Genomic DNA, 19,784 nt, shown 5'->3' with positions numbered 1-19,784 from the left:
AACACTGATTGCATCTGCATTGTAGACAAATCGTTGATTGGTCGCTCTACACATTGAGTTTGGGGATCATAAGCGATCACTGACAGAGAAAAAGAAACAAATTTGTCTGCACAGAGTGTGATTAACATATACAAAGATGGTTTTCAGCTGATGCAGAACTATTGGCTTCAGCTTCTTTGTATCAGCTGCTCTAGACAGATGACTTCCAGGCTTAGGAGGAAATCTGTTATGAATTATTTACTTTTATCATTCAGCTAATTTTCTTGTTGTTGGGTTTTTTTCATTATTTTTTATTAAAGCCAAATGATTGTGCTCCAGGACATTCCACAAATGCTGCTGTTCTGTCGTTGTAGGAAATACCATTAAAGCGACCTTTTCCTTGTTTGCTTCCCATGGCATTTAACTAAGCTGTTTTAAGAGAAACATCATTAAAATTGTCAATTCCTCCGTGGGTGCCTTAAGATTATTCATAGAAACTGTAGTCTTTGGGGGATAACAGAAACACAAGATCTTGGTTTTTTCTTCATTAACCCCATTTTCCACTGAAGTAACAATATCAACTTTAACACAGGTCTATCAACACTGGGCAAATCCAGGCCTTTTTTTTTTCTCTGTAAGAATTTGACACTAGTGAAATTAGAAACATTAGAGTGAAGTCCTCTACTCAACCTCAGATTATATATAGCACAGGAAGCAATTCCACTGCTTCCCCCCAAACCTTTCACAATAATTCCTGATTTTTGTCCTGACATATAACTTATTTTAAGAGGATGTGGGATAGCACATCCCAGATAGTACTTGGCCCAAAATAGTAAGTGCCAGCTGTGATCACAGTTCTTGAGCTGTTTTGACTCAGTCATGAGAAAATAAACAGATTAAGGTGACACAGAGCACGGAACAGTTGAGGTTGGAAGAGATCTCTGGTTAATCACCTGCTCCAAAACCACTGCTCAAAGGAGGGTCAACTAGAGAAGGTTGCCTGGGGCCCCATCTGGTCAGATTTTGAGTATCTCTACGCATGGAGCCTCCACAACCTCTCTGTGCAAGCTGTTCCAGTATTTGATCATGCCCATGTTAAAAAAAGTTTATTCTTATGTTTAAACGGAATTTCCTGTATTTCAGTTTGTGCCCATAAACTCTTGTCCTGCCACTGGGCACCACTGAGAAGCATCTGGCTCCATCTTTTTTACTCCCTCCACCATCAAGTATTTATACATATTGAAAAGATCCCCTCAAGACTTCTCTTCTCCAGAATAAACAGTTAGAAGTCTCTCAGTCTCTCCTCATATGTCAGATGTACCAGCCCTTTAATCATCTTTGTGGCCCTTTGTTGCACTCTGCACTCTCTCCAATATCTCCAGCTCTCTCTTGCACTGGAGAACCCCAGAACTGGACACAGCACTCCAAATGTGTCCCACCAATGCTAAGCAGAGAGGAAGGATCACCTCTCTTGACTTGCTGGCAAAGCTTTTCCTAATACAGCCCAGAGGCTGTTGGCCACCTTTGCCACAAGGGTACATTTCAGACTCATGTTCAACTTGTTGCCTGCCAGGACTCCAGGCCCTTTTTTGCAAAGCTGCTTTCCAGGTGGTTGGCCCCAGCCTGTACTGGTGCATGAGGTTATTTCTCCCCAAGAACAGGATTTTCCATTTCCCTTTGTTGAATGTCACAAGATTCCTACTGAGGTGCCTCCAAACAGCAGTACAACCATCTGGTCTATCAATCATTTTTCCCAGTTTTATGTTGTCTGCAAACTTGCTGAGGGTGCACTTGGTCCCATCATCCATGCCATTAATGAAGATGTTAAACAGTTTTGGATCCCAGTACTGACCCTGGGATACATGATTTGTGTAGCCCACAGCTGATCTGTTTGCTGCTGACCACAACCTTTTGAGCCTAGCAGCTCAGCCAGCTACTAAACCATGTCACTATTCACTTATCTAGCCCACATGTCATCAGTTTGTCAATGAGGATGTTATATGAAAGTGTCAAAAGCCTTACTGAAATCAAGATAAACAGCATCTACTGTTCTCCCCATATCTACCAAGCCAATCGTCTCATCATAGAGGGCTATTAGGATGGTCAGGCATGATTTTTCCTTATAAATCCATCCTGACTACTCCCACTCACCTTCTTGTCCTTCATATGTTTCAAAATGGTTTCTAGGATTGTTTGCTCCATCACCTTCCCAGGGATTGATGGGAAGTAGTGCTTCTACAGTGCTCCACCCTGTAGTGCTCCAGATCCTCTTTCTCGTCCTTCTTGAAGATAAAAGTGACAGTTGATTTCTTCCAGTCCTCAGGAACCTCCCCCAGTGGCCATGACCTTTCAAAGCTAATCAAGAGTGGCTTCACAATGACATCAGACAGCTCCCTTAGAATTTATGGGTGTATCCCATCAGGTTCCAGACACTTACTTTTTTATCTGTCGGGTTTATTTAAATATTCCCTAACCCAATCTTCATCCATCAAGGGTGAGTTTTCCTTGCTCCATACTTTGCTGCTTGTCTCAGAGATCTGGGAGTTCTGAAGGTGAGTACTTTCAGTAAAGACCACAGTAAAGAAGTCTTGAGTATCTCATACTTTTCTGTGTCCTTTGTTATCAGGTTCCCTAGACAATTCAATAGTGGGTCTACTCATCTTCCTTTTGCAGTTGATCTTCCTTTAGACACACTTTTTGTTGCCCTTCATGTTCTTTAGCAGATTCAACTCCAGGTAGGCCTTGGCTTTCCTTATCCCATCCCCACACATTCAGATAGTGTCTCTATATTCCTCCCAGGTCACCTGACTCTACTCCCACTTCTTGTAAACTTCCTTTTTATGTTTCAGTTTAGGCAGGAGCAGTTTGCTTATCTACATAGGCCTCCTGACACCTTTGTTTCATTTCCTGCTCATCAGGATCAACTGTTCTTGAGCTTGGAGGAGGTGATTCTAGAAAATCAATTGTCTCTCCTGGACCTCTCTTTTCTCCAGGGCCGTGTATCGTGGGATTCTTTCAAGCAGGCCCCTGAAAAGGCCACAGTCTGCTCTCCTAAAGTCCAAGGTTGTGATCCTGCTTTTTTTCTTGCTCCCTCCTCTCAGGATCCTGAACTCTACCATCCCATGGCCACTGGAGCCAAAGCTACCCTTGACTTTCACATCCTCAACCCTTCCTACAAACAACTTCCTTGTTTGTAAATACTAGGTCCAATAGAGTGAATCCTCTCTTCAGCTCATTCATTACCTGTGTTAGGAAGTTGTCATCACTCTAGAAACCTCCTGGATTTCTTGTGCCCTGCTGTGTGCTGTGAAGCTCTTCCAGTTGCCTGAAGAAGGTCTTCTTTACTTGTTCACAAAAGGATTGCTCTTGTATTGCCCACTAATCCTGATTCGCAAGCTCTCAACTGGCTCACCATCTATCCCCAGGATGAAGTAGTGTCAAGCAGATGCTATCATATACTGGAGAACCACTTCACCGCAACATCAGGCTCTTCCTCAGTTGCAGTTTGTCCTTCCTGTGCTTTCCAGTGAACACCCACAAATTCAAAGATATCCCATTCTGGGAGGTTTCATGCCCATCTAAAGCAAAACCATAGTTGAGGGTCAACTTAAACCAATCAGTTTCCCTGAAAACTGCAGTTCCTTCCCAGTCTCCAGTCCTGCTGCCTGAAACTCTTCACCACACTGACATATTAGGCCACAATTTAAGAATTGGATCTTTACCTTCCTAGAAAGAAGTTGCAACTAAACCTTTCCATCTCATTAATGTAGAGAACCCCTCATATGGTCCTGGTTACCCTAGGGCTCTCTGCTAAACGTTACTTCCATTCATTCGCTGTGTTACCACTTCATGATTCAGTCTTTCCTTATATTTCCTAAAGAGCTATCCTTAGTCATGCAATTCACATGGCATTACATCTTCTTGTCCCTGAGTCTAAACATAAGGTAGTTTACCCTACGACACTTGCAATTGTAACCTTTTTCATTCTGATCAACTGAAACTGGATATGAACAGGTGACCAAATCTTTGTTTAGCCACATGTAATAACTATAAGCTTACTTAACAAGCAGGCCTGCTTATTTCTACGGTACTACTTTCGGTCTGGAGCACTGGCTTGTTGATTCTGCACTCATGTCTGCCTCCGCCGGTGCCACGGCAACTCGCTACGCAATGAAGTGATCCTCGCTCATTTCTCAAAAGCCTTCTGTGCACATTTTAGCCATGTCAATGTGTAGTCACGTAACTAACCCCTGTCCTGACTAGTGACAGTGTTTCCACAATAGCAGATGTCCACTAAAAGAGGGAAAGGCAAGGCAAAAATTAATAAATACATGAATCAAAGTAAAGTGGCAGAAGTAAAAACCTTTGATCACACCAATGCGGCTTTTTTAATGGCATGAGCTGAGTCACTCACAGCTCAACCACTTATGAATAATGTGGTCATCCGAAACACACAGAAATAAAAACTTTATAGCACCTTACAGCTGTGTTCATTCATTCATTCACTCACTCACTGTCTTTGTCTCACAAGTCTATAAAATCCATTCCTCATTTTAACAGAGAGAATAAAAATACTCTGTTTACACTTTCAGCCAGTGGTACAGCCACTGGTATTTCTAGTAATTAATCTGGATAGCTGGAAAGTACAACAATTTTCTTTATTCTTGAGCCACTCAATCCATAATGAGACATTTCATTTGAGACTGAAACTCTGTAGGAGGTGGCTAGATTTAATGCAAGGGAGAGATAGTCTGATGTCAAGATTCTCTATCAACTTCTCCCCTTAACTCTTTGATGCTGCTGAAAAAATTGCATGGGGATAATTTTTCAAAAGGGCAGGAAGAGTTTGCCTTGGGAAGTGTGTTACTATTTGTCTGTTCTCAGCTGAACTGTATAGTGAATTTGAGAAGTTATTATTCTAGAAGTGACATGGAAAGGCAAAACTGTGCAGTAAAATGGAGTAGTGAAAATCATGGTACTGCATTGCACAAAGCCTTTCATCAATAGCACATGCATTCAAGTCAACTGTAGTCCTCAAAAGTAAGGAAGCCTAGTGCCTGGCCTTTGCACATTGCAGCCAGTTTGTTCTCTTGTCTAATTTCCCAGTGAGTCAAATGGGGCCAATAATGAATGCTTTTTTTTGCCTTCAGGTAGGCCTTGCTGTGTAGACAGGAATACACACTACCTGCTGTGTACATAGCAGTACTCTTGTACTACACTTTCTGTGTTTCTCTGACTTGGCTTTCCTTATTAAAACATTTGCACCGGCTTCTGTCTGTTTGTTCTTGAAGTCAAAATCCTCTGTTGCTTCCAGAACTGTAAGTGCCACTCCATCTTCCTGATGGCAAAGGGAGAAGATAATGATACTGTTCAGGTGAGTTCAGGTTAGGCAATAGGTAAAGCAAGGTTTGTTCATAAAAGATATGAAATAACACCTCAGATCTGATTGGAGAAGTCACTCCCTGAAGTGTTCAAATCTCACACATACCAGGAGTTCTGCAAACCTGGCATTTGAGTCTTGCATAAAAGCAGCATGATAGAACAAACAGTAACAGTGGATAACTTTTTGAAGCTTCCTACCTTAACAATGCCCAAAAGTTTGCAAGATAAACCTATTTCACAACACTCACCCTTTTGGGGTTAGAAAATAGAAAAACAGCTCAGAAAAAGCTATTGCTATGGACTTGATCTTCTGTCATTAAACCTAGCTCAAAGTTTAATTCAAGGGCTGCCTCTTCAAGCAGTCTTTACTAACTTTGACATTTTTCCACATACAAGACTGGTCAGAAGAATATAAAAACCTTAAATTAAGACTGTTGGGGGTTTTTGCCACATCTAAATCATTAAGGTGGTCCTCTATTTTCTTCTGCTTCAATGCCAGTAGAACTTTGTCACTATTCCCTTCCCATTTGCTACAGCAAAGGATTTGTCTTTAGATGCCAAATCTAATCCTCAGAGCTGTTCCAGGAATACAAGTAATATTCCAGAAAGCTCCTCTTTCAGCTTTTGCTATTGGTATGGTTTCTGGAAAGCAGATGTGCTGTAGACCTAGATACTCTCTATTGCACCACTTACATGCCAGTGATGGGATTGGGGTTTTTTCCTGGTAGGAGAGCCATATGTTTAATACATTACACAGCATTCTATCCAGCCTGACCTTCAAGTTGTGTCTGATAAATGAAAGCTCAAAGCTGGAGAAAAGGCATGAAGAGCATTCCCATTACTTCTGCATCTCTTCAAAGGAGGAAGTTACAGTCCTAACCCCAAGTTACTGGGAAAGTGGAAAAAACCTGGCACCAAGTCCCCATCTCCTTAAAACAACATGTAACAGAACTAGGATGTAACATCTGACAAGAAGCAACAGGTATGCTCCTGTGTAGTCCTCATTCATCTCAAAGAAAGTTCCTGCCTCAGCTGACACTAGGGCAGTGAACCCTGGGGCTTGAAGAAGCGTTGTCTGGCACATTATCCATATGCAGCCCTACATGGTTTTCTCAAAAGAGCTGGTGCAAAAGGAGCAGGGAAAGAGAGGTTTCATGTAAAATTTCTTCACTTGATGCAAATATCAACCCCCTTGAGTAATAAGTTGACATTCCTCAGCAAAGATACACTCCACTTTTGAAATATTTACCTTTCCTTCATTTTTTTATAACCTTAAAAAAAATTTGGGAGGAATGTGAACCGTTTTAGTTTTTGTCTTCCTATGACGGCAGAGATGTATTTATAGGCAGGAACTGGAGGACAGTTCTCACGTGGCTGCTGAAAATTAAAACAGCATGTAGGGTTTTGTTTTGTTTTGCTTTTATGCCTTTGCCGCTACAATCTCTCCCTGCGTTCCCTAAACCCTTGTTATTGTAACCAGAGCCACATTTTGCATTGCTACAATTGCAGGGTTATGTAAATTCCAAAGGCTTTAAAGGAAAGGGCCTGCAGATTCCGCTCCGGGCCGTAGGGAAGTTGACACAAACATTTATGCCCAACATCTAGGGAGAGGCAAAGGCACTCATAAATCGTCAACAGACAGGAAACCTAACTCAACCCCAGCATCAACCTGAAGTTTTCTAAACCTCTTGCAACTTACTGGTTTCATTTATATTGATTGTCCTCTCATTTTGATTGTTGTGCTTTGCTATGGCCATGAAAATTTCCTTCAGCCACTTCTGGAAATCTTCATATGTCCTCTCACTTTCCACCAATGTGTACTGGTTTACTCAGGAGAGCCAACAACAGAAAGCTCTACAGGAACAAACTTTTTCACACTCAAGGAGCCGTACTTTTACAGTGATCATGAAACTATACATGTTGAAAAGCATTACTTTACTTATGAAGACTTACATCAAAAAGAAAATAACATCAAAAGAGAACAACTATACTCACAAAAGACAGTGAAAGAACAGAGTATGCATCTGATTCCCTGCAAGAAGTCCTTCCAGCAAGTAGGGGTGGGAAAAAGTGTAATACTTGTCCCGCATCTGTGTGGTTCTGAGTAACCAAGTTGTAATGCTGACACTAGCTGTGCATTTCTGTGTGGGCATGGGCAAGTCAATTCATGTTTCTGACTCTGTACTCTCTAAAAGAGGGATAATAATGCCTGAGTCAGAGTCAATGTCAGAAGGCTCTGCATAAGCTCATCTTAGTCCTCAGTGTTTAGACAACCCAGCTAAATGAGAAAAATGTTTAGCCCACTTCTCCAGCCTTGTTTCTATTTCAGCTCTAAATCACCATTAGTCAAATCATGCTCAGACCTCAGACAAAAACCTAGATTACATTATTCCTGAACTATGTGGAGGTTTTGCACAGCATGGTGCACCCTGATCACTGGAGTGTGCTAATGAGAACTCAGGGAAATTACTGGTTTTGTGAAAAGGTGCAGCCAGAACTCCCTAGCCAATTCAGCTGACACTAAGGAAAGATGAGGCCATGGCACCTCTCCAACATGCTGCTTTCTATAGCTGCTGAGTTCTCCAGGCAATCTTAAACTTACTGCAGTGGATATGAAAAAGCGGGGCTTGCTGCATTGTTCACCCACCTCTTAGGCACAAAGCCAATTATGGTAAGTCCTCAGGAAAGAAGACCAAGCAGCGCTACCTCACAGGCAGCCTCTACAATCAGGTAGGTCAGTGCTGAGCCAGCATAGGAAGGGACATTCCAAGCAATTCGCAAGCCGTGATATTTTAAAAACTATCACTACAATGAAAGAGATGACTTCAGTAACAGACAATAGTTCCTACTCAACTGGTAATTACTGTCGCTGCGCAGGTGGTGATAGCTGTTATTATTATGACAGCATAGCTGTTTAAATCTTATTAAGAAAGACAAGACCCATTTCTGGATGTGCAACTACATGGGATCCCTGCACAGCTCAGAAGTTTCTACCAGTTTTTCATGTGAGTTTATTTACTTGGAGCCAGGAACTGCTCTGTGGAGCTCTGATCCTGACTGTCACTGTGACCTTGGGCAAGTGGCTGAATACCTTTGCACCCACAACTCCTTTTGAAGTCAACTGGTGATGTGGATGCTCAACAATCCTGAAAAAACAAGCCCTACAGGTCAAAGCCAGTGTCTGCTAGAGCTGAGGTGTTTTGGGTCACATCATAAATAGTATAAACTTTGACCACAAAAACTGAAGCATCCACAGCTAACAAATATTTTTGTAAATGTGGTCCTGTAATTGGCCCAGTGTAACACAACTCTCAGACACAGAGGGGTGGAGTCCAAGGGACCATCTATATTAACATTTTTGGAATAGGACATTTTATTAAGGGTCTGTGGGGAGTCAGAAACAAGCAGGCAGAATACAAAGAGAAACCAGAAATCAAAGACATCTATATTAGACTGTGTCCCATTCTTAGTGCACCTAATGGCAAATATCTGAAAACTATACATTTTACTGAACCAGGTAATGTACCGACCAAAATCATTACTTTATTCTGTAAGTTATGTTACCTGACAGTCTAAACTCTTGAATCCTTTCCTCAGAGATGACTAGTTTACCACCCAAAAGCACTGTGGCATACAGGCAAGAAATTCTGATATCTTACAATATTTAATTCCTCAGATTTTGGTCTTAAATCCAAATCCATTGATACATGCCTCTAAATGATCAGCACTGCTTCATATAGACTTTGGTATTTACCCAAGTATTAAGTAAGGTGGAGGTTGCTTAGCTTTTGGAACCTCTGCAGTCTGCAGCCTGTAATTAGGGGCCAATCAGCAGCATAGCTCCCATCTACAACTTGTTTGTTTCCCTGAGTTATCGAAACCCTTCCTTACCTTTCATGCTTGCATATCCAATAGATACTACTTGGCTCAGCACAATTAGCAAAGCAGGCAAGACAAAGGGCCACTTAGTCACCTCTGACACATTTTACAGAAGAGGATCTCCAAAAGCTGACACAGTTCAAGCAAAGCAAAAAAATAATAAAATACTAACGAACATAGCCACACAGACTTTTTGAAACATCAGACAGGCACAATGAAATAGAAGTATAACAAAATCATCCTACTGATACCAAATGACAACAGGAAAATGGAAGGCCTCTGTTGGCCTAGTGGGTCAGTGTGGTGAGAGATCATTAGGCCCATATTAGAGTCTCAGGACGATCATATTCCTCTGCTGGGTAAAGAAAGGAGGGCGAAAAGGAAGAACAATTGTAATAGTCTGGATAGACACTACATAGTGGGGAAAAACTAAGCAAACCAAACCAGACCAAAAAAAATGCATAAACAGAAATGAAAAGTATAGAAATTAATAGAATAGAAATGAATAGAATAGAAACAAATAGAAACGAATAGAAACGAATAGAAATGAAGAGAATAGAATAGAATAGAATAGAATAGAATAGAATAGAATAGAATAGAATAGTTCAGTTGGAAAGGACCTCGTCCAACTGCCTGAATGGTTAACGCTCTCTAATGATGCAACTCAGGTGAGCTGCAAAAGGCAGACTTGTGTTGTTCTCTTTCCCTGCTGAAATCAGCTACACCCAAATATATCTGGAGGGAAAATGACATCTGACACAGCCATGGTAAAAATGACCCAAACGAAGAAGTGACAACTCAGGGTGTGGGAAAGTCTGAAAACAAATCACTGGGTGTGTCAGATATACAGACGCTAGTATAACGCAGTGATTACTATGTCTCTGCTCAGTGAATATGTGAAAGCAAGCTTGGGGTTTTAAGAGCTATGCACACTGACCAGTGAACAAACTCAAGTCTGGGTGCATTTACCTAGGAGCGGTACAAAATTCGTCATGACCCCACAGATTCATGGGACACTCAGAACATAAGTGAAGTCCAGAGATACTAATCAAATCCAGCATAGCATCTTATTCTACATAGAGACTTCGTAGACTGCTTCCAAGTATCAGAGAACTGGGAAAACTGCTTTTGTGACTGAATTTCTCAGGGAGCTTCACTGTGGCTACAAGGCACATTATTCCCCACCCTATTTGCCTCACAAGATGCAGTGTGTATGATCCACATCAAATGGCAAAATCCAACCCTAGAAACAAGCCTCCAAAATGCTGCTGAGAACTTCAGCTTATAAAAATCCAAACGTAACAAACATAGGAACCTAGAGAGCTCATGGACTTAGGGTCACACAGTCTAAACAGGAAACCTAGAAAATTAGGCTTACACAGCCTGGGCTGTGTCCAGCTTTGGAGTCCTCAACACAGGAAGGACATGGACCTGTTGGAACGGGCCCAGCGGAGGGCCACAAAGATGATCAGAGGGCTGGAGCACCTCCCCTATGAAGACAGGCTGAGAGAGTTGGGGTTGTTCAGCCTGGAGAAGAGAAGGCTCTGGAGAGAGCTCATAGCAGCCTTCCAATATCTGAAGGGAGCCTACAGGAGAGCCGGAGAGGGACTCTTTGTCAGGAGATGTAGTGACAGGACAAGGGGTAACGGTTTTAAATTCAAAGAGGGGAGATTTAGATTAGATATTAGGAAGAAATTCTTTACTGTGAGGGTGGTGAAGCACTGGAACAGGTTGCCCAGGGAAGTTGTGGATGCCCCATCCCTGGAGGTGTTCAAGGCCAGGCTGGATGGGGGTTTGAGCAACCTGGTCTAGTGGGAGGTGTCCCTGCCCATGGCAGGGGGGTTGGAACTCGATGATCTTTAAGGTCCCTTCCAACTCTAACCATTCTATGATTCTATGATTTATGATTACAAGCAAACAAACAAACAGGTAGGTATGTGGGTGAGTAGACAGGTAGGTAGGTAGATAGATAGCACACTGGAAAGCACATACCCCAAGTCGCGCAAACAGTTAATGGCAGATAATGGCAGTGGCCAGCCAGCAGAAGTAAGCCCAAGATTAATAATGGGAGAATTTCTAAAGGAAGTCAAAGAGTATTTCCCATTCCTCTGGAGGCGTTGCCCCCCAGTCTGGCACCAAACTGCCCAGCTCCCTCTAGCTTCTTTGTGAATTGTCTATTCCTGAAAGAGCTAAACAATCCCAAGAGACCATGACTAGTGAGTGCTCAAAGGAAAAATGAAGGTTGCCTATCTCTCCCCATCACTGTGTAACCACTTAGTATTGAGTACCCAGAATTGAACACAGCGTTCCTCGTGTTGTTTCATCATAGCTCAGAGACATATTTCCTCAGCAGGCTATTTGGATCAAAGACTTAAGGCAACATCCCTGAAAGAAAAGACAAGGCAAAACATAGAGGGGACTTTTTCGCCATCTGCTTCCATTTTAATTTGCTGCACTCCCACATGTCACCAGAGCCTGTAGGGTGGTCAATTGGATTCTGTGTTATGTGCATTCACAGGAGTATAGACTACAAGGTCATCACGTCCTGTTTCCTACAATCACAGGCAACTGTCTAACAGACACTAGTCCAGCAGACTCCACAGCACATTTGTTCCAATAGTCACACATTAACATAAGAGTTTTCAAGTGACCAGTGGGAAGCAGAATTAGATAAGTTTTTGAGTCTGAAGTGAAGCAACCATTTTCATTCTTAGTTTAAAGCAGCAGAAAATGACAAATTAGTTTTTTCATTTTACAGAGGTATAATATCATCTTCCTGACCTCCGATGTCTGATTCTTGAGATCACAAGTTGGTCCACTCTTATTTGAATATTCGTGCTCTATGGATAAAAATACATACAGCTACAGATAATGTCAAAGTTTCTTTATATCAAAGTGAGAAAACCCAAAATATTGATGTGTATGTAATCTGAATTGTATGTTGATATATCTTGCAAAAATCGAGGCCTGTATTGAAAAACTGTATCTCAAGATTGATGAAGCAGCATTCTTAAGCTACTTTTTATTAAAAGTACAGCGATACTCTATGAAAATGTTAATACATTATGCTAGGTCAACTCTAGCTTCTATTTACAGTATTTTCTTAGAAAAGGCTCCCATTTCACAGTAGCTTAGCTACACTAACGTGTAAATCAGAAAGAGTATGGGCCCCTGGAGATGTTCCGATAGATGTGAACATACTAGACATCACCACTCTAAGTAAGCAGGGGCTGAGGCTGTGAGGAGTTGCTTGCTAAATTTTGCCTCTGTTTAAACGTAAAATGTGTCATGCAGGGCACAGTAGGACATTTATAGCTTAACACATGTCCCCCAGCAGGTACATGAAGCTATTCTAGATAAGCCCAGACACAGCTGGAAAACAATTCAAGGGTCCCTCAAGGAAAATTTCACCAAGTCAGAAAATGCATCTGTTTTTCTCCCTATAACTTAGTAATGGTGAGTGCCAAAGACTTCATAACATTCACAAAGACTGCTTGAATCCTGCTGACGATGAAAGGCTAAGGTCAAGCTTTGTACTCCTGTCATTGGCAACACATTTCAGGGCCTCTACAACAGAGCCAGAGAGATTCACTCATTGGGATGCCTGACCCACGGAGCAGTAAAAGTATGAAACAAGCAATGAGGGCAAGTTCATATCTCAGTAGGGCACAGTTGGAATACAGTTCATATTGGCAGGACCCTAGCATGGTTATTACTCTACCCCTGCATAACAGTGCAGGAGGATGCTGACAGATCAGATCACAGGCAAGAACAAAACCAACTGTCTCTCTGTGCACTCAGCTGTTAGAAACATAGTTTAATTGGTTCCCGCTGTATACACGGCTGCAAAAGTAGCAAAGGACTGAAGTCGCCTCGCGTTTGGTCAAGATCTTGCTTTCTTTCATCTGTTGTGCAGATGCTGATGGGGTTGCCTGCCTGGAGGGGGTCAGAATTCTGCCAAATGGATTTAAGCAGGGTACTCACAGTCCAGGCATCCCAGCTTAATGGTCAGTGACTCAGTGAGAAAACCAAGACTGTCTGTACTGGTGGATGGCCCCATTCCTGATAACGTTTGTAAGGAAGAATGATATCCTGGCAAACCCCCTCTACAGATGTATGCTGTTTAATCTCACAAATAAACCCATTTCACATAGTTAAGGCAGATCTCTTAAAATCATTATCAGCAGTACCTAAGTTTCATATTCTCAGTGTAGGCAAAAACTTAAACAAAGGGTAGAAAGTAGGAAGAAAAACTGGGGGTTATGACTTGAGGCTCTGGCTAAGCCAGAACACAGATACGGGGGAAGGAGAAAGAAAGGGAGAAGTACCCACTCTGCAGTAGGATGATATATTTGCATTCTGGGAGAAGTATGATTTTGGTGAATATATGGCTTGTCTAGCAGGCAGGAGGCTAAATGCGACATAATGATAAAGATGTTCTTATAATATTTTAGTTTAATTGCTATAGCTTTGTTAAACTACCACTTCAGAGGACATAGAGATAGCTAAAAAAAGACAAGCAGACAAGAAAATATTCTCATCATTTAACTCCTACTGGTTAAAGAGGAACAGTCCATTGAGATTGCTCCATCAGGTACAATCTGGCTAATGAACATACAATAGTCACAGCATTCAGTGTTTGATCTTAAAGCAGTGGAAAGTACAGAACATACTGTATTGCACGCTAATGATTTATTGACTACATGTTTTCAGAGGGACTGTTGTAACATTCTTGGGGGAAAACATAGTTTCATGTTAGAGGGAAGTCATGTTACACTTCTACAAGAGTCCAGGAAACTTCTACACACAGATCAGCAGAGGCAAGGATGCTAATACAGCTGCACGGTAGTTTCATTCCTTCTTGAAAAGCTTGCTCCCTTCGACCTGACAAGGAAAGAAGCAGAACTGGCAGGCTGATGCAGAGCAACATGGAATTCCCACGTATTTCTGTCACAGCCTTCTGGAGATTTGAAAGAAAACAGATGACAGTGCAGGACCAAGAGCGTGCAAAGAGATAAATGATTTTTCAAGACCAGTCTGAAACACCTAAAAATAGCCTAATTTTATATATATTTTTTTTAAAGCACTGAGCTTTCCCGGAAGATGGAAGCACTCAAAATACTTGTTATTTATGAAAATATCAGCAACAATCATACTATTGATGAGTAAGCCAGTTGGGAATGTTCAGATTTAGAGAAATATTTTAACGCAAAAGAAAATGCAAAACATTTCTAAAAATAACTAACTGGAGGGGTGTTAGCAAATTAAATCCTTTCTGCAAAAACTTGTCACTGTTTGTAATCCGCTTTTGAACTGGGCAACAAGGAGAGATACTGGTCACTTTTTCCACTGACAAGAATACAAAGACAGTGCTAAAAATGAAGGTATTGTTTCTTCAAGTGCATTCTTGATACTTACAGGACTCTAAAATGTGAATAAGTTTCTGGAGGTTTGTGATGTACCTGGTCAGTTTCCTTGGTCTACATCTTACAGATACGACTGTTTCTCCCTTGGAGAATAGCTGAAACATCAGAGGATCTTCACAGTGTTTTCTCTTTCAAAAACCACAAGAATATAAAAATGAGTACATAGAGTCGAATCAGCAATCCATATAAACCAGTATCCTATCTCCAAGTAACGGTCAGTTGCAGATGGTTAGGGAAAGCATATAAAAATACCATATATAGTCCAATCCTACCCCTGCTCAATCCTTTTAGTTGCTTAGGACTTGGAGATGGGAGTACAGCCAGATTATCTGTTTAATAGCTACCAGAGGATCTATCCTCCAAGATCTTTCATCTCTTCCCACAACTTTGTCTTGGAAGAAAGGAATCTTGCCATGTGATATTAAACTATTGAATTGTATCCTTCCATGACTTCTTCACAACGAAATTCAACCTGGATTGTGCTCCTTGGCAGAAATGTTCCTACTCCCTTTTGCATGTATGTGAGTATTAAATTTATTAAAATGTCCTTGGAATACATTTTCAGATCAGATCTTAAAAAGTTAAATTGAACCTGACCATTTTCTTCAAGGATGAACAGGGCAGTGTGTAAATTTCCATCTCTTAAGAGTTCATGGCTCATTAATTCAATTGTTAACTAAAAACATTGCCCTGCCAAACAGCAAAAAAAAAATGCAAAGCCCCCCAAATTAGTCTTGTTCACTGTCTTGAATAAAAGCCATAAGAGTAAAAATGAGTCCTTGTTTATGCCTGCTTAAAAAAAGTAATATACCAAAGAGACAGAAGTGAGTTGTTGGGTCTCACAAATCAGTTTTGACCCCAACTCAGAGAAGAGCTGGGCTGGCACATGCATTGCCTGAATTTAAGTCATCTTGGGACACCGTGAAGAGAAAAATACTCTTCAACAAAAACACATGTGAACTTCAAAGCTCATGAGCAGAAATATCAACTTCACTGATTACTACTTTGAAGCCAGCAAAACTGGGAAGTGAGCAAGCACTTGTTAGTCAGGGAGGGAGCCTACTCCTCCCTTGCTGCCAAAGTTTTTCTCATTTTCTCAAGGTTACCTCTATTTCCATTTTCATGCAGTCTAAACACATCCTTCTGATCTCCAGCTCCCACTCCTTGAATTCCAGTAAGCCTTCTGATCTCCGCTCTTTCTTATCTACTTCTTTCTTTCCACCTTAAGTCACTGTAATTCCTAACTCCAGAGAAACTTTATCAGTGGTACAAGCCTGCCACACTCTCAGAATAACTTTTCTACTAAATCCAAAACCCATGAGCTTCTCCTGGTCAGATTTTTTACTCCATGTTGTCCCAAGTCTAGAAAACTACTAGAAGACAGTATCTGACACCATAGAGATCACAGGAGAAGCCAAAATCTCAAGTGTTGAAATACCATGTAGAAAACAAATTGAAAATATAAATCTGACATGGAACATGAACTTTGGGCAACATACAAACTGGACACAAAGCCTAGGGGAGGGAAAAGCCCGTTTGACCATCAACAGGTACAGATTTAACACACAGCCCTAAAAAGCTTGAAGCAGCATCAACAGTGCTGCTCAGTGTGTGATGTGTTTATGGGCATGTGTCTACGTGGTTCTCAGCAAATCAAAGTGGGGCATGTCCTGGACATGTCAAGAAAAACAGAATATGAATACAGGACCGACATACCAAAGCTCATTGGAGCTTCCAGCTACATGGGATACATTCCTCTGTGACTTCTACTGCTATGAAACAGCAATAGCTCCACTGACCTTCAGAGAATTACACTGCTGTAAAAAGTATGTGAGAAGAACCAAATACACTGTGTAGACTGGCCCAAGTCAGTTGGCCAGCATTTCAAAAGCAGCTTATAATTTTGCCTGTCTCAATTTTTGAGTGTCTTGGTGCCTTAACAAAACACTAAAAATAAAGACCCAAAATTACAGGTTACTTTGCACAACTTGGGCCTCAGTTTCTCTGGACCAAATTCTGACGCTACTTGAACTTGCTTGTAATTGAAGCCTGAAATATGTTTCTTGAACAATACAGAGCTACAAAAAACTTTCACTAGTACAGATGAGAGCAGACTTGCACTGTATGTGCCTTAGGCCACTCATTACCAGTCTGAAGTCACTGGGCCAAATACTCAGCTGGAATACATTTGTCATAGCTACTCTGGAGCCCCCATACCTGTTTGCACTGGCTGAGAATCCACCTCAGTAAATCCCACTTAACTAATTTACATAGCGTTATGAAATTTAATAATTTAATACATAGAGCTTGGAAGATAACAAGTCCTCAGCCTGATAATAACTGAGAGTAGTGCCAAACAGAACTCAACTGTTAAGTGGAATTGCAGAAAGATGAGAAATTAATCGGATCTACTGCATGTTAGTATAGGTACTGAGTCCTACTACTACCAGTTTTCTGCAAATGCCTCAGTTCAAAGGACTGTGATATCAGGGAACACAATGGTAAAACAGAAAAGCCGTAAGAGACAATACTGTTAATCATCAACACAACAAAAAGCATGGGAAAATACATGTAAAGTCTTTCATCCAATGAAAATCAGAGCAGCCAGCTTTCTTTTAATTTAGGAACACGCTGTGCTTGCCTGGGGGCTGCAGGGGCAGGGAAGGGAGAGAGGGTCAGATCTCCGTAGGATTGACCCAGGTTTGAAAATTCACAGCAATTAAAGCACTGAGAGCCAAACCTCCCACACATCCTTCCCTTAAGTGTCAGGAAATGGTGTCCCCTGATTGCTCAATTGCTAGGTCAGATGGCTGGCCTGGAGGGACTAGATGGGTTTCTGGGATTCCATTGGACCTTAGAGGAATTTTATGTCAACTAAGGCAGATGGAGCAAACCTAAACTATCTGGGAGATGCCTTCAGGATGCTGTTCAACTCTTGCTGTGCCTCCCTCCCAATAAAATACAGTCAGTACATGCCGTGTCCGGACTCAGTAAGAAAAATTTTTGCGACTGATTTCAAGATGAACAGAATGATCTCCATTACACATGAGGAGCACAACTACAATAAACAGTAGTGATAGCAGCAAACAAGTGATACAGTGTGGTAAGGACACTAGGATATTCAGAGAATTTGTTTACTCAGCTCTGTGAAACCATGAGGCTGCACTTCGTAACACAAAATACAGACTTTTGAAACCTCAGGGTTGCACTATGACTGTCATATGCTCCAACAGGGAATTGCTTTCTGTTTCACAAAGCAAAACTGAAAAGAAGTCTGCCCTATCCATAGTGTGTTTGTTTCTCTTGCTTCCGGGGCCACCTGTCCACCAGTAGAACTAGCAATTTCCTGGCTGGTATAACCTCATCCAATCTCAAGGATGCTGAGTGATAACCCATGCATTCTCATGCAACACTAAATTTATCTCCTGCCAGATCAGTATCTCCTTCCCTGTTCCTCCTCCTACCCTTCCACTCAGTGTGCAACTTTCCCTCTGAACCACAACTAACAGCCTACAAGAAACTCCCAGACTTGCAACCCCTGCAGGTAGCATCACTCACTAGTGGGATGCTGAGCTGGTGGATAGAGAGAGGAATTGTGAGACAGAAAGGAAGCAGTCTGCTTAAAACACCTCAAATCTGGAATTATGTCCTCCTTAGTTCCTCTTCTCACACTCCAGCTTTCAGCAGTTCTGTATATATTAGTTCTGTATTGCCCAATGCACTTCAGACAAACTGTTGAACCAGGTAAAAGTGTCTGTGGCTCCCAGACACTTGTCTTGGCTGTGACAGCTCTCAAGATTTTATTGGGGCATATAGGTTTCTAACAATTTACTACATTTCTTGAGGATTTTTTTCTTTCACATAGCCAGCCAATGTGATTAGGCTGTTGCTAAGAAAATAAAGCAGCTGCTTGGAAAAGGAGCTGCTAGGCTACTGGAAACAAAACCTAATAAGAAATAAACAGGGGAGAGGAAAAGAATTCTGATATGTCACGGTAAAGTAGCCCAGATCCCAAACTGATTCCTTCCAAGTCTGGGGAGTTCACTTGCAAAGTACATCCCTGCAGGAACTGGCTCTGAGAACACATGGTCCCTTACACGTGCAGTCAGTATGGTTGCTTTTTCTCCAGCTCAACCTAGCTTGCTTTACACAGTATGGCATGGGATCCCTTAGTAGGGATTAGACCTTGAACATCTGCCCAATAAAAGCCACCCCCATTACATTAGCCAGCACAGTGGTTACATCAACCTGCAGTTGCTTTCAGCACAGCTAACTACACTCACTCAATTTCATTTTGCAGTGGAGTTTCCTGTAAAACTCCCTCCTCCCAATCCTCACCTTTCCCCCTTTACTTCCTTCTCCCTGACACAGCAACCCACTTTGCCACTCTCAAGAGGAAAAGTATTTGCAGAATTATTCTATTACCAAAACAACTCAACTCAGGGACCACCGACTCAAATAGCCTTTCTTATGACTGCTTGTTGGCTGAAGCCAATTGCTAACAGCATGGTGCATTATATTGTGCAATTCACGTAGCTCCTGCTTCTCAGCCCAGCTTTGTGTCTATGTTCAAGGCATCATCTCTCCTTCCAGCACCTGCAAAAACCAAGCACCCTCTCACTGGCAAAGTGTTTTCTAAAGTTACAAGTGCTAGCTAAGTATGTCAGCTTCATACAGGAGGCTTCAAACTCTTCCATCTGCCTGGGGAAATGAGCAATTTTCTGTCATGGGTCTCATTAGAGAAGATGTCAATGAGGAGGATAGTTGCCTCCACAGCTGTCCCCAGAACTGCTCCCATCTCTACCTGGGGAATGAAGAAGGGACATCCAGGTGTGGGCTGGGCAAGGCAAGGTTAATGCAACACTGAATTTTAATTGTAAATAAATACAGCTGAGTACCGCACTGAAAACACTGCCTTCTTATGGAGTAGGCTTGGGAATCTCCGAACTGCTGAGATAAAAAAAAAGTTATCAAGAATCACTAGCATTTCTTGGGACTTGCACCATGTGTCTGTAGTAGCACCTCTGCAGGTTTTTCACAGGGAGATTCTCCTTGTAGTAGCTGTCTCCTTCACGTATCACCCTGTTACAGCTTGGTTTTGGATGAGAGATGCCTCTT

The sequence above is a fragment of the Numenius arquata genome, chromosome 2 (assembly GCF_964106895.1).
Source record: "Numenius arquata chromosome 2, bNumArq3.hap1.1, whole genome shotgun sequence".
In the NCBI taxonomy this organism is placed as follows: Eukaryota; Metazoa; Chordata; class Aves; order Charadriiformes; family Scolopacidae; genus Numenius; species Numenius arquata.
This window is presented reverse-complemented; position numbering follows the sequence as displayed.